The following is a 15,000-nucleotide window of genomic DNA, read 5'->3' as shown; positions in this document are numbered from 1 at the left end:
AATGAAAAACTTATTTTTATTGTACTATTGTGAAGACAAATAGAAGAAAGACAGAGATGATGAGAACGTAGTATGCAATGGAAGATGAAATATCATTGGAAGTAGAAAGGATTAGTAAGTAAGAATCATTTAAGTATTTAGGAACTATGAAATTCAATACAGGGTCATTAGAATTATAGTTTAGTGTAAGATTGAATAAAAACAAATCAGACAAGGGCTAGGTTAAGAAAAAATTGGAAATCAAATCGCCTGAAATTACATAAAAAATCATACCAAACGTCCACATGGCACTAGAAGAGTTGGAAGTCCCAGGCCTACAAGGCTGAGGACTATGAAGCACGAAGTAGGAGATGATGAATGGAAAAGTATTGAATTAAAAGCTCAAGATAGAGATGACTTGTGAAATCTCACCGAGGCCCTTTGCGTCAATAGACGTAGGAGATGATGATGATTATTGTACTCTGACACACTCAGAAATGTTCCCATTTTTACGTTTTACGAAATACACACATCATTGAAAGGTAATGAAATGAATCCACATATTTTATGTATAGCCACTTCAACGGCAGTTTATAATTCTTTAGTATTATATTAATACAATAAATTACAGTCCACACACAAAACATAACGGGATACGTCAAGCTATACTAACGTATTTATCCTGGATAAAAGGAAAAATTTAGAATAATTATATCTCTTCTACAATTTTTTCTTATATGCGATAGCCCCCGGGGACGTTTGAACACCACAGAACTCATTAGAGACAACTTAGTTTGTTGACACCAAACGTTTCTGACTATGTTCTCAACGCCCACCTCCTCCCTTTAATCTTTTAACGCCTCTTCCCCCCTCCTAACATCCTAGCCCAGCTGGGTATTAAGTTGGGCTACAGACTCGCGTTAGAACTTGCAATGAGAATTGCTTTATAAACTAATATTCGTCTTCTTTCGCTGACTGAATTCGAAGCTGCACAGAGACTTGACTGAAGCAGATTGGAATTCATGTTGAGGCAAACGTACGTATGATTCTAAATATATATACATGTTGGTATTCTATGCTGGCATGAACCTTCAATTCTAATCTCAATCTGAAAACATCTTGGTTCATATGTATATGTATAAACATGAAAGAGAGAGAGAGAGAGAGAGAGAGAGAGAGAGAGAGAGAGAGAGAGAGAGAGAGAGAGAGAGAGAGAGAGAGAGAGAGAAAAGACTGTTTCTTACTTTTAATTAACACCATATGTTATTGAAATCAAATAGCCAAGTAAATCTCCTTTGACCTCCTTCATATTATTACATCTATTTAGGGACAAAGATGTAAAATAATTAACTTTCTGGATCCTTTCTGTTTATTTTCCTGTACAATATTAGTAACCTAACATACCTGCATAGTAGCCTAATAATATAATTTACAATCCTAGGTAACACTCTAAATGATACAAGTGTTAATACAAACAATATAAGTAATTGCCAAAAAAAAAAAAAAAAAAAAAATTCTACTTCGTCTATCGTGAGCTCATAGGCTACTAAGAAATGGGTGTAATAGAATATTAAGATTTTGCTTTTTTATATATTAAACAAATCGATTACTTCCAACATAATTAATTAGTTTAAAACCACATGAGGAATTTTTAAATATTAGTATCCAGTAAAAAATGGTCTAAGTCTTCAACAAAATTAAAAGATATTCAATGGCTATTCCTCCTGTGTGCTGTTCATAGATGAATTATTCATATGTAAAATATTCTTAAAATCTTACTGTTAATAGAGTTAAATTACCGTTCTCTATGGAATGAATATCATGATACGATAAAGCTTTGAAGACAAAGTATCATAATAGTTTTGTTCTTAACATTTTAACATATATTCGAAGTTCCAGAGTGTTTAATACTATAGTAAATTTTATTTTATTTGTCAAATATGTTAACAGATTACATTTCTTCAACAGTTAGCATTATTAACTGGAAATTTATTCAGATTTTAAACAGAAAGGTTGAAACCGAAGTAAGTTTCCTTGGGTCTTTGCTGAAGAAAGTATTTTGGCTCCTGATACATCTACCTCAGGCAGACAGACAGACAGACAGACAGCTTATTGGTAAAAAAAGTTATAACTCAAAATTTAGAATTCCAAGAAACTGATGTGCCTAAATTTTCTAGGAAGTTTTCAAAGAAAAATTAATATACAATTAGATTTGGTGTCGTGACACAAAATAAAATAAATAAGTGAGGAGAATAAGAAATAAACTAATTATAGCAAAAATTTCATTAGGAAAAAATCATACATTTCTCAAGCAATTCCTTAAGATCGTCGGAAATAATACATTAAAAAGTCTGAAATAATTCTCCAAGACGCTAAGCAATAAGAAGAACAACCTTCAATCTTGTCTCTCGGACTCCCTCCCAGGTCCAGTCAGACACAAGTATTAAAATTTCCTCACACGGAACTGTCATTGTGTTTCTGGAGACATTCGACAAAACATCATCTGTAATTTCACGGTGGGAATATGAAACTAAACAAAAACACAATGAAAAGTATTAGAAGAGAAATAATTCATTAAAGATATTCTCCAATATTCTATGACAAGTGAATCATAGCATAACATGTTCCTTTCTCTAATTTAGTTTTGTAATAAGCGTTTATCATCTTGGATTATAATAAATGTGAAAAAAATATCACAAGATTATATCCACTTAAACTAATATATATATATATATATATATATATATATATATATATATATATATATATATATATATATATATATATAATATATATATATATATATATAAATTCAATGAGCTAGCTGGCTTTTGACACATATTGTAATATGTAATGAGCAGGTTGGCTAATAAAAATTATCCTCATATCTTATAGCGAAGGAAAAATAATCAGCGACCCTTGATTAAGTCGATCTGTAATAATTATTTGTTATAGAACTAACTAAATTTTCATGAATAATATCAATATGAAATATTTTCTCTCATAAGAATGCATACTTTTACAACCTCAATTTTGAACAGTTAACAATATCAACACCAAATTATGCCTGTTACCTGAGATTTATTTCTGATATGGCCCCAGATTAGACTTTAGATAATTGTGGAATCCATTACTATGTGCTTTGAAAGTACCCAAGAATAATATTTTTTTATATCATCATAATTCCTTACTCCTGCGGCCATGAAATTATAAATGCTAATGTCAGGTAAGATGAAAACAAGAGCAATCTAAATATTGGCTATTTTCATTAGAAATTTTAATCTCATATTTTGTAAGGTACTGTATAAGTAATTATTTCCCTCCTCATTAAAACTAATAGGCTTTTATGAAATCTAAAAATTCCATTCCCATTGAAATTTTATTGAATATTGTGCAAAATAGATATTAGTTTCTGTTCAAGTAAGATTATTTTGAAATAAACTGGGACCTTACCAGTTAAAGCTAATTTTACCATCCATCTACTTAAATCTTAAGTTCTTTCAAAATAAACTGCTCATTGGATTATATTTTATAAGATATCTACGGTAATGGTTTCCCAAATATTTTTGGTGAATTTCTTATTCATTTTCCCAGTCTACAAGCATATAACGATGGAACTTTGGCAGAGATAAAATTCTAAACTCAATAAGAGAGAGAGAGAGAGAGAGAGAGGAGAGAGAGAGAGAGAGAGAGAGAGAGAGAGAGATAATTTATTAATCAGTTTATTACATACCTGGCGTCATGAGACATCACTTGCCTAATGCTCATTATGTTTTTCCACAGCTTCCGTGTGAGTGTCCGGAGCGATGTTTGACAGATATGTCCTCTTTGTGTCATCGTCAATAAGGATAGAAAGGTCACCAATGCACGATAATATGGGCCGTCCATGCCCTTTACTTACAATAGTTTCCGAAGTTTCGTTCAAGCTCTCGCACAGACAGCTACCTTTTCGTGTTTCCTGGTTGTTCGCTAGCTTCAGAGGGCTTCGTCTACATCACGCTAGTGAATTTGACAAGCCGTGTCTTTTATTATCTTCTATTTATCCTTGGTAATAGGTTTACGAAACCAACTGTACGAATTTATGTTTTCAAGTCCGGGTTGTTATTGACACATTGAATAAACTTTATAATGATTCTATGAATAGAAAAATAATTTAAAAACAGATACATCCCTATACAGTGTTCTCAAAGATCCTTGTTTCTAATGTGTTCAAAAGTTAGATGGCATTGAAGAAAACGGAAAGAGATAACGAGGGTAAGAGAAATTCTATCATATAGGAAGTTTATCATTTTAGGGTAGTAGGTTGGCCTGGGCTCCAGCCGCCCGTTGAGATACTACCGCTAGAGAGTTATGGGGTCCTTTGTCTGGCCAGACAGTACTACATAGGACCCTTCTCTCTGGTTACGGTTCTTTCCCTTTGCCTACACAGACACCGAATAGTCTGGCCTATCGTTTACAGATTCTTCTCTGTCCTCATACACCTGACAACACTGTAATTACTAGACAATTCTTCTTCAGCCAAGGGGTTAACTACTGCACTGTAATTGTTCAGTGGCTAATTCCCTCTTGGTAAGGGTAGAAGAGACTCTTTAGCTATGGTAAGCAGCTCTTCTAGGAGAAGGACACTCCAAAATCAAACCATTGTTCTCTATTCTTGGGTAGTGCCATAGCCTCTGTACCATGGTCTTACACTGCCTTGGGTTAGAGTTCTCTTGCTTGAGGGTACACTCGGGCACACTTTTCTATCAAGTTCCTCTTCCTCTTGTTCTGTTAAAGTTTTTAGAGTTTAAATAGGAAATATTTATTTCAATATTGTTACTAATCCTAAAATATTCTATTTTTTCCTTATTTCCTTTCCTCACTGGGCTATTTTCCCTGTTGGGGCCCCTGGGCTTATAGCATTCTGCTTTTCCAACTAGGGTTGTAGCTCAGCATTTAATAATAATAATAATAATAAAAACTTTTTTTCATTACGAATATTATCTTTTGAAATAAGCCTGGAAACAAGGTTAAGACTAAGTTACTATCAATTTGATAGAGACAAATATTCTTTCAAGTCATTTTTTTTATGTGAAATCCCCCCCCTCTCTCTCTCTCTCTCTCTCTCTCTCTCTCTCTCTCTCTCTCTCTCTCTCTCTCTCTCTCTGTGCGACATAATTTTTCTTTTTATAATTTTCTCACTGATATTTAACCTCTGCTTCATTTTGAACTTTATTCAACCTAACAATGATACAAGATGAACGGTGAAAAGAAAAAAGAAACATTGCACAAAGTTATATTTATATGTTTACTCTATCAGTTAATTCATCACCGCATTCATTATCCCTTTTCCAAGTTCTTATTCCCATATTTTAAGATAAGGATTATGAAAAACATTCGACATCTCACAAAAAAAAAAAAAATGAATATGAGATCTTTAAGATATAATATAATATTTGCTATATCACCTGCTAATGCCATAACTGATGTATTGCCAGGTATCAAACATCTCTTTTCATGATAACTCTTAACAAATTTTGCCAGAGTTTAACATTGGTAGTGGCAAAATCCAGCAGTAAGCAACAAGGGGAATTATATTATTCCTTTTTTTATCGTTTCAAACCAGAGATCTTTCTTGATATTACTGAATGGCAGGGGCCAGGGACAGTGACATTGCCCTATCTAGCTGGACAATGCCTGAGAGACTGACCATATACACATAGGATCAGCGACCAATCACCCACTCCAACCAAGCTAGGACCAAAGAGGGCCAGGCAATGGCTGCTGATGATTCAGCATTTAGATCTATAGGCTCCACCAAACACCCAATCATTAGCTCACAAGGATGGTGAGGTTAAGGCGACCAAAGAAATTAAAGAGTTTGAGTGGGACTCGAACCTCAGTCTGGTGTTCACCAGTCAGGTACATTACCACATCGCCCACCACAATCCTGTGAATGGAACTTAAGGATTATTGATCTACCGGTGATAGGAATCTAATGATTGAAATTAAATTACTTATATTACAAGTGGTGTTATGAGGACTATAATCCATGAACCAGCTGAAAGAGGCTAATTGAATTTTGCTGTAAAAAGAGCAAATAATGATGTAACAGGAAATCGATAATAAAATAACAATTTACAGAACTATTTCTTCATCTATGGTCATTAATGTTATTGGCTTCCATATTTTAATCCATAAATAGCAATTTAGTAAATGCAAATGCAAGTTAAAAACAATATTCTGTAAAAGCTATTGCTAATTACTCATATTGAATTCAAACACCTCCAGAAGTCATTTACTCATTCACCCAGGGAATCTACGATAAATAACATTTCAAAACCCTTTTTATAAATTAAAAGAGCGAATAATACAGAACACCAATAGGTTTTTACAAAATACTAACCCTGTTTTAAACAGGAAAAACAGGACCAGCTGTTCCCATAATTATTCTCTGCTACTTTACAAAATTTCAGCCACTTAGGTAAATTTATTTCCGAGCGCTATACTATGTATTATATTATCGGAATTTTAGGTCCTTGTTGTTTTTTTGTTTTGTTTTTTACCAATTTTGAGTTTTCAATACATTTACTGTATTGTGGATGTGATCAAGTTTCTTTGTTACCGCAAGCACAAGAGAATTTCACCATGTTTGAATATTACTACTACTACTACTACTACTACTACTACTAATAATAATAATAATAATAATAATAATAATAATAATAATAATAATAATAATAATAATAATAATAAAGATAACAAGAATAATAATAATAATAATAATAATAATAATAATATTAATAATAATAATAATAATTGTCAGCCATAGCAGTAGTATTGGAATATTAAAAGTATATAAATGTTGTAATAATAGTGATAATAATTATAGCAACAATGATAGTAATAATTAATAATAACAATAGCAATGATTAATCATAATATAATCATAATCAATAACAATAAAAAATAAAGATAATAGCCCTTATAATCTGTTTGAAAACTATTATAGTTTTTTGAATCAATCTGTTATGAGATGGTGTTAGCCAATCACGACGCTTGTAGACGGATTTTAGGCTGGACCCGATTGCTTCCATACTTCACCCTGCTACAGTAATATGATAAAATATACGGGCATTACACTTCATCTTTCAATTTTCGCAAAATATATTATTGTATTATTAATCACTAAAATTACCGTTCTTGTAGTAAGAATCTTCTCTGCCTTTTCTTCGGATTCCATTCCAAATGCCTAAATCTTATCATGACTATTAATTTATTCCATTTTATGGTATGGGTATATATAAACTTTAAGTAATTTTTTTACGTATGGATTGACACTTACCAAATCAACTGATAATGATAGAAGAGGGTTTAATACATAGGCATACTTCTTATGAATGAAGGGGTACCTGGGTGTTATTACATATCAAAGTTAACCAAATGAATTTCTCGATGAAATAAGAAAATTTCGTGAAACAAATACATTAAAAAAATAAAAATAAAAGTTGACCGATATATATATATATATATATATATATATATATATATATATATATATATATATGTATGTGTATATATATATATATATATATATATATATATATATATATATATTTATGTATATATATATAAATATATATATATATATATATATATATATATATATATTTATATATGTATATATATATATATATATATATATATATGTGTGTGTGTGTGTGTGTGTGTGTGTGTGATTGTATGTATATATACATAGAGAGAGAGAGAGAGAGAGAGAGAGAGAGAGAGAGAGAGAGAGAGAGAGAGAGAGAGAGAGAGAGAGAGAGAGAGAGAAATATATGTAGATTGCTTGCACCCTTCAGTGGTAGAGACAGCCTCCTTAATGGTGCCCTCAATATTGATTAGATCATCCATGCAACAGGTATGTTTTAGAAAACAAGTTACATTAGATTTAAACTCAGACTTGCGTAAAGGACTCCATATCAAGTTATATTTGCTACTCATTGTGGCTTCACTGAAATTATCCATGGCATTATATCTTCTCTCACATAGGGCGGGATACGAGAAACCTGTCTAGGTGGATGTCAGTGATTGTTGAAATAATATTTAGAAAATAATTCCATGTGCCGAAAACAACGAGTACTGAATGCGAAACACTCTCATTCTTAAGTGGATTTGTGTAAAATGTAGCACAGGAAGAGAGAGAGAGAGAGAGAGAGAGAGAGAGAGAGAGAGAGAGAGAGAGAGAGAGAGAGAGAGAGAGAGAGAGAGAGAGAGAGAGATTATTTAAACGGCTGTGTATGGAGATGGAAGTTTTTCATAATTGTTTACTACAGAAAAACTCTGTTACCCTTTTCAATATCCTAACAAAAAGTTTTAAACGATAATATATCTGGACAAATCGCAATGAAATATATATTATACTTTTTTTTATTATATCACAAACCTTGTTGTTACATGCCAGTAACGCACAATTTATCCTTGTTATTGTATTTATGATACATAAATCTCAGTATCAATTCAGAATATTGTAAGAAAAAATGTTGTAAAGATTACACGCAACTCCACTGGATTCCACTATTAGCTATCTTACTTAAATATCTAAATTCCAGTTATATTACTTTGGTTTTGCCATGTAAATATCCAATCGCATATAATAGTTATTTCTCAATATTCGTTATTCTCTCTTAAGGCTTCGTAAATTTACATTGAACATGGAAATAAATGTTGATATGATAATTTATGAAACAGGAATTTACATATCAATATAAACATTGAAATAAAAATTTTACACTTTTTGTCAATAATATTCAGGTTCATAAAAATACGACTTTTCAAATGAATAGTCCATATAGCAATTAGAAATGAAGTATTCATTACATCTATGGTACTTATTTTGTATTTATCTTTTATATTAAAATAGGAAGAATTAGTGTAATATTGAAAGTTAGTTTAAATCCTATTAAAAACTGATTGGATTCTTGTACAAAAATATGATGCATTGAATACATACTCCTCAACATTTCATATATCACAATTGTTGCTCCTAGATAAAGAAGTCATGCAAGGGCTTGAAAACTATAACTTTGCCATATGCATTCAAGTAAGTCTATCCAAAGTAATCTTATCTCTCTTCCTTAATTATATATCTCATCAACAGAAAGACAGAATAACTCTGGCAAGTGAAAATTAGCAAATGTATCACTCTGCAAAGTCAGATATCCTTCACTACCTTTATATAAAGACTAGAGGACTGGCAGAAAGGATCAAAGACAGATATAGTATACATGATTGTGTAGTACAAGATGACATCCAACCAGTTTATCAGTTACTACCTTATGCAATAGGTAATTTTAAGGATTTTACTCAAATGCGCTTCTTCTCGCATATACAGTCAGATATAAAGAAAGTAATCCAGCTGGATGTAGTATGGGAAACACACCAAGACTTCTTTATCTTTTGTCAGGTAGTAGGTTGGCCAGGGCACCAGCCGCCCGTTGAGATACTACTGCTAGAGAGTTATGGGATCCTTTGACTGGCCAGACAGTACTTCATTGGATCCTTCTCTCTGGTTACGGTTCTTTCCCTTTGCCTACACATACACTGAATAGTCTGGCCTATTCTTTACAGATTTTTTCCTCTGTCCTCATACACCTGACAATACTGAGAATACCAAACAATTCTTCCTCACCCAAGGGGTTAACTACTGCAATGTAATTATTCAGTGGCTACTTTCCTCTTAGTAAGGGTAGAAGAGACTCTTTACCTATGGTAAGCAGCTCTTCTAGGAGAAGGACACTCCAAAATCAAACCATTGTTCTCTTGTCTTGGGTAGTGCTATAGCCTCTGTACCATGGTCTTCCACTGTCTAGGGTTAGAGTTCTCTTGCTTGAGGGTACATTCAGGCACACTGTTCTATCTAGTTTCTCTTTCTCTTGTTGAAGTTTTTATTGTTTATTTAGGAAATATTCATTTTAAAGTTGTTACTATTCTTAAAATATTTTATTTTTCCTTGTTTCGTTTCCTCACTGGGCTATTTTCCCTGTTGGGGCCCCTGGGCTTAGAGCATCCTGCTTTTCCAACTAGGATTGTAGCTTAGCATTTAATAATAATAAATAATAACATCAATAACGGGACTCTAGATGATCTTGGCCACCACCACCAACAAAAAGGAACCTTTTAGATTCCTAACTTATGAAGTTATGCTCAATTTCCATGGTCCGGGAGTTTTGTATATCCTTTTTGATGGGAAATCAGTTGGACACAAGGATTTTGGAAAAGCAAAGCTAGCAAAGTGTAATCGGGAGGGATTTGATTCACGGATTGTCATTCACACAATATATCTATTCAGATTAATGTAGAATGTTCTGCCGTGGTGATGTCAGGCACTATAAAAGCACAGAAACTCTCAATATCAGAGAGTTACACGATGGCTTAGGATTCAGTAGAAGAAAAGTTCTTCATTTTAATGATGACTCCTATTGGATATCATTCTACACCATCCCTTAAAAGGCACTTAAAAAGACAGAGTTTTAAAGCTTGAAAAAATATTTTTCTGGGCATACCGTGAATAATCTAGGAGAGATGAGGTTTCCCAGTCTAACTCTTTCCTCAATGGGAGTTTTCTCACTATATTTCAGTAGTTTTTGTATTGCTGTACATCCTTAATGATATGTTCATGTGTTTCAACATAATATTCATCTATTTCTTGTTTTTTGAAGGTTTTTTATTACTGCTGAAGTTTTGGCAGAATACAAAAGCTTTCTCATTCTATATAAATGCCGTAAATTGTGATTTTCCATATTCTAATGATTTTTTTCATTGGATGGTTAAATAAATGTATATGGTCAGTTTTTGAATACTCGATTCTGAAGCCTGCCAGCTCTCTTAGTTGATGAAAGTCTAGCTGTCTTTCTAATCGGCATAATACGATCTTGGTAATTATTTGATATATTAATGTGATTACACCCATTGGGTGGTATTTTCTTAAGTCTGTTGTGTCTCCCTTTTTATGAATTAGTATAAGGACCAAATTTTAAAAATTCTTGTACTTTGTGGAGCCCAGTTATATACTTGTAGCACCAATTTCTTTTATGAGTGCGAAGAACAAGTTGTAACCATCACCATCTACCCTTCACCATGATCTCAACCACATAAGGCACTCGAGTGATATCTCTTATCGTTTCATTTCTAACCGTATCCTAACATTTAACTCCCAATATTCTTCTGAAGTCTTTGTTCTCAAACTTACTAAAAATTTTGGAGATCGTTTCATTCTCATACCATGACTCCTGTCCATACAGCAACAACAAACTCACTAATCTGATATATATCCTTATTTTTATATGTAACTTGAGGCGATTTGATTTCCAAATTTTACTTAACCTAGTCATTGTCCGAATTTCTTTTTTAAATCTTCCATTAAACTTCAATTCTAAATACCCTTTATTATATATCATAGTTCCTAAACATTTAAACGATTCTATCTCATTAATCCGTTCTCCTTCCTATGATATTTCTTCTTTTAATACATATTTGGTTCTTACCATCTCTGTCTTTCATCATTAATCTTGAGTCTAACATCCTGTGATATTCCATGCATTCTGGAAAGTATTGCAAATTCAATGGTGTTTTTCTAATAAAAAAAACCGTCATCAGCATCCTCTAGGTCAGCGAATTTTCTATTACTAATCAAGTCCAATTCTTCTCCACCATATCCAACTGCTCCACACATTACAGAGCCCATGAAGAGAATAGATAACAGAGGAGAAGACAAACTCCCTTGTAGTACTCCACTGTTCATTGGAAATTCATTTGATAGGACTCCATTAACATTAACTAAGCACCTGTTATGATCATGGAGAGACCTAATCAAATATACACATTTAAATATGATTTCATTATGAATATCCTAAGAATTTGCCAGTGCACTTAATAAAAGACTTTTCCGTAGTCCACAAATGCCATCAAACGTAGATTTCTATACTAAACGCGTTGTTTTAAATATATATATATATATATATATATATATATATATATATATATATATATATATATAGTATATATATATATATATATATATATATATATATATATATATATATATATATATGTATATATATATATACATATACATATATGTGTGTATGCGTGTGTGTGTATATATATATATATATATATATATATATATATATATATATATATATATATATATAGATAGATATAATATATATATATATATATATATATATATATATATATATATATATATATATATATATATATATATATATACATATATATACAAACGCATACACATGTGTGTCAATGAGTGTGTTGTTATGTAATCTGAGCGGACACTTCTCTCTCTGCAGATTAGATTTAGATAATATAAAGTTATTCTTTAACTTATTATTCTTGTAAGAAGGATACTAAAATCTTTCTCCATCATCTGTGGAATCTAAAAAAATTTCATTACAAAATTCTAACTAACTAATCAAGATATAGTTTTACAAATTTGCTGGATTATTGGACTTAATATCATACGAAATTCTCATGAGTCCATATCATTTTCTTGAGTTATATAACCATATCTCTTACAGAACCAGTTTATTTTTCACTATAACTATATGGCTATTTTTTCTATATCCATGAATAAACGTTTGTGTGAGTATTTAAGCCTAAAAAGAATATACAGTACTGCTTAATTGCTATGGTCTCTGATTATAACCTGATATATGACCCTAAGAGGAGCTGCTCGGTTTTAAAAGTTACTATCTGGTAATATGTGATTCAGAGTTGTCCTTTTGGATCATTCTTTTCTTTAAATCAAATTTCGCAAAATTCATATGTCTTTTCAAATGTATATGAAAGGTAATAGCTATGAATACAAGCGTTGATTAGGTTTATAAAGAGAAAGTGGAATAACTTCTAGGTCAAGTGCCCTATTTACAGTGGAATACTTAATAGTGTTTCAAATGTTTCATGAAAATAAATTGAAATTAAGCAAGCTAATGCCACGGAGTGTTTAATGGAATATAATCACTAGTACGTTACTGATAAGAGGTAGGAGTACAACTTTTAATAAAAAGAGATAATTTGAAGCATAAGCTTGAAATATTTAGATATATTGCTTTGTAACACATTAATTGAACTATTTCTAAAAGCGGGAAGAAATGAAAATGTATTTGATAACTGGTTGTTATTAGGATAAAATTAATAGACGAGACTATAGTTATTTGAAATGCAAAAAGCCAAAGCAGAGTCCTTCAAAAGAAGTCAACCGTGTGACCCCACACGAATGGGAAAAAATCACGCTAGTAGGAGAAGAAGAATGCAAATTATGCTAAATAAAACTAAGGGAATAAAGTAGTTTGCATAATCTTTTTTGTTGATAGAAGAAAATCTAAAGTTAAAGCACTTGAAATGTTTTATTAATTGGTTTGATCATTTACCTCAACCAGTCTTTAAACCATTAAATAAGAATTTCAAGAAATAATATTTGTATTTTGCTAGTCAATAGGAAGCAATCTTAATCTATTGAACTTCCACCAGGAACTAAGATATTCTCTCCTCCACCGATAAATCCATCGTTTGTATCTAAGTCCAATCACTTACAGAAGTCATCTTGGGTTGTTTGAACTTCAAATAACTCATTAACAGCTTAGTTCGTTTGTGACAAACGCAGCTGAATGTATGCTCAACTCCCAGCTCTTGGTCTCTATTTTCCTTCGATCGTCTAACTTAACTCTTCTGTGAAGCTTGTGATTAAGTAGATCAACAAGGCCGGCTTAAAACTTGGATTGTGAAATGAAGTATTTGGGTTGATGTAGTTTCCTTCATTGATTGAATCCGCCGTTTCATACGGACCAGGTGAAAGCTGGGGTTAGATTAACATATATGGTTTTGTATTGTATCCAAATGAGGTTGCTATTAAGAAATAGTAAGAGCATTTTTATCAGGCGTACATTTGCCTTGAGTTTCCAGATCCCAACTCTAATAAGTGGAGAAGAGGGAGAGTAAGAAGGAATTTGTGAAGAAAATAAGATTTTAGACCACCTTAGGGGAGGTTGCTTCAATTTGAGGATTAAATCACTGAGGCCCTCCGATTTATTTTCCGATGGTGGTTATCTTAGGTTAACATTTATTGTGTTCTTTTTTTTTTTTTTTTTTTTTTTTTTGTTATTTTCATTTCCATAACCCTAGCATGTACCAGGGAATAGTCTATTGAGATAGAGGTTGAAGATTCACTGCTTAGGTCCACAGACGTAGGTAGGTAGATTCATGTTAACTTTACCACCACAAAATCTGATAAGCTATACGAGTATCAGTCTTCAATTCCGAATTTCTTATTCTTAGCGTTAGAGAGAGAGAGAGAGAGAGAGAGAGAGAGAGAGAGAGAGAGAGAGAGAGAGAGAGAGAGAGAGAGAGAGAGAGAGAGAAGTTAGCTAAAATTTCTGGAATGAGTTAGTTAGAGGTGAATTTGCTTAGCGTTTCTTCGTCGGTTCTTCAAAGCCATTACAGGTACAGACATCCAAAGGTGTAAAAGGGTTATTAACTTTACACTCCTAGCAAATGTTTTGGCTCTAATTTGTTTAGAAGTGTGTATATAGAACTGTATAAATTAGACTTCGCTTTACCGCGGACGGGTTCAGTTCCAGTTTTTACACTGATGGCAAGCAAAAATTAAGAAGAAATTTGTAGTATAATCAGAAACCAGTAGTCTTTGAGTAGGAACAAAAAAAAAAAAAAATAAAGATTCACATCAGTGATGTAATATCTTAATCTTTACATTTATTAAGATTATAATTGTTCACTGGTCACAAAATAAAAAGATGAGTCTATTGGGGCAAATTATTCTTATTATCATGTTTTGTTAGATTTTATAGCTTGAAACTCTCACCAACTACTCTTTGAAGCCCAATGGAAAGACAATAATATATATAATTAAACAATAGAAAGGAAAAGTAAAGGGGAGATTAAAAAAAGGTCGAATATTGACAATACCAAAGCCTTGTCCAATGTAGAGTTATTGCTTAA

Source organism: Palaemon carinicauda, chromosome 6, assembly GCF_036898095.1.
Source record: "Palaemon carinicauda isolate YSFRI2023 chromosome 6, ASM3689809v2, whole genome shotgun sequence".
NCBI lineage: Eukaryota > Metazoa > Arthropoda > Malacostraca > Decapoda > Palaemonidae > Palaemon > Palaemon carinicauda.
This window is presented reverse-complemented; position numbering follows the sequence as displayed.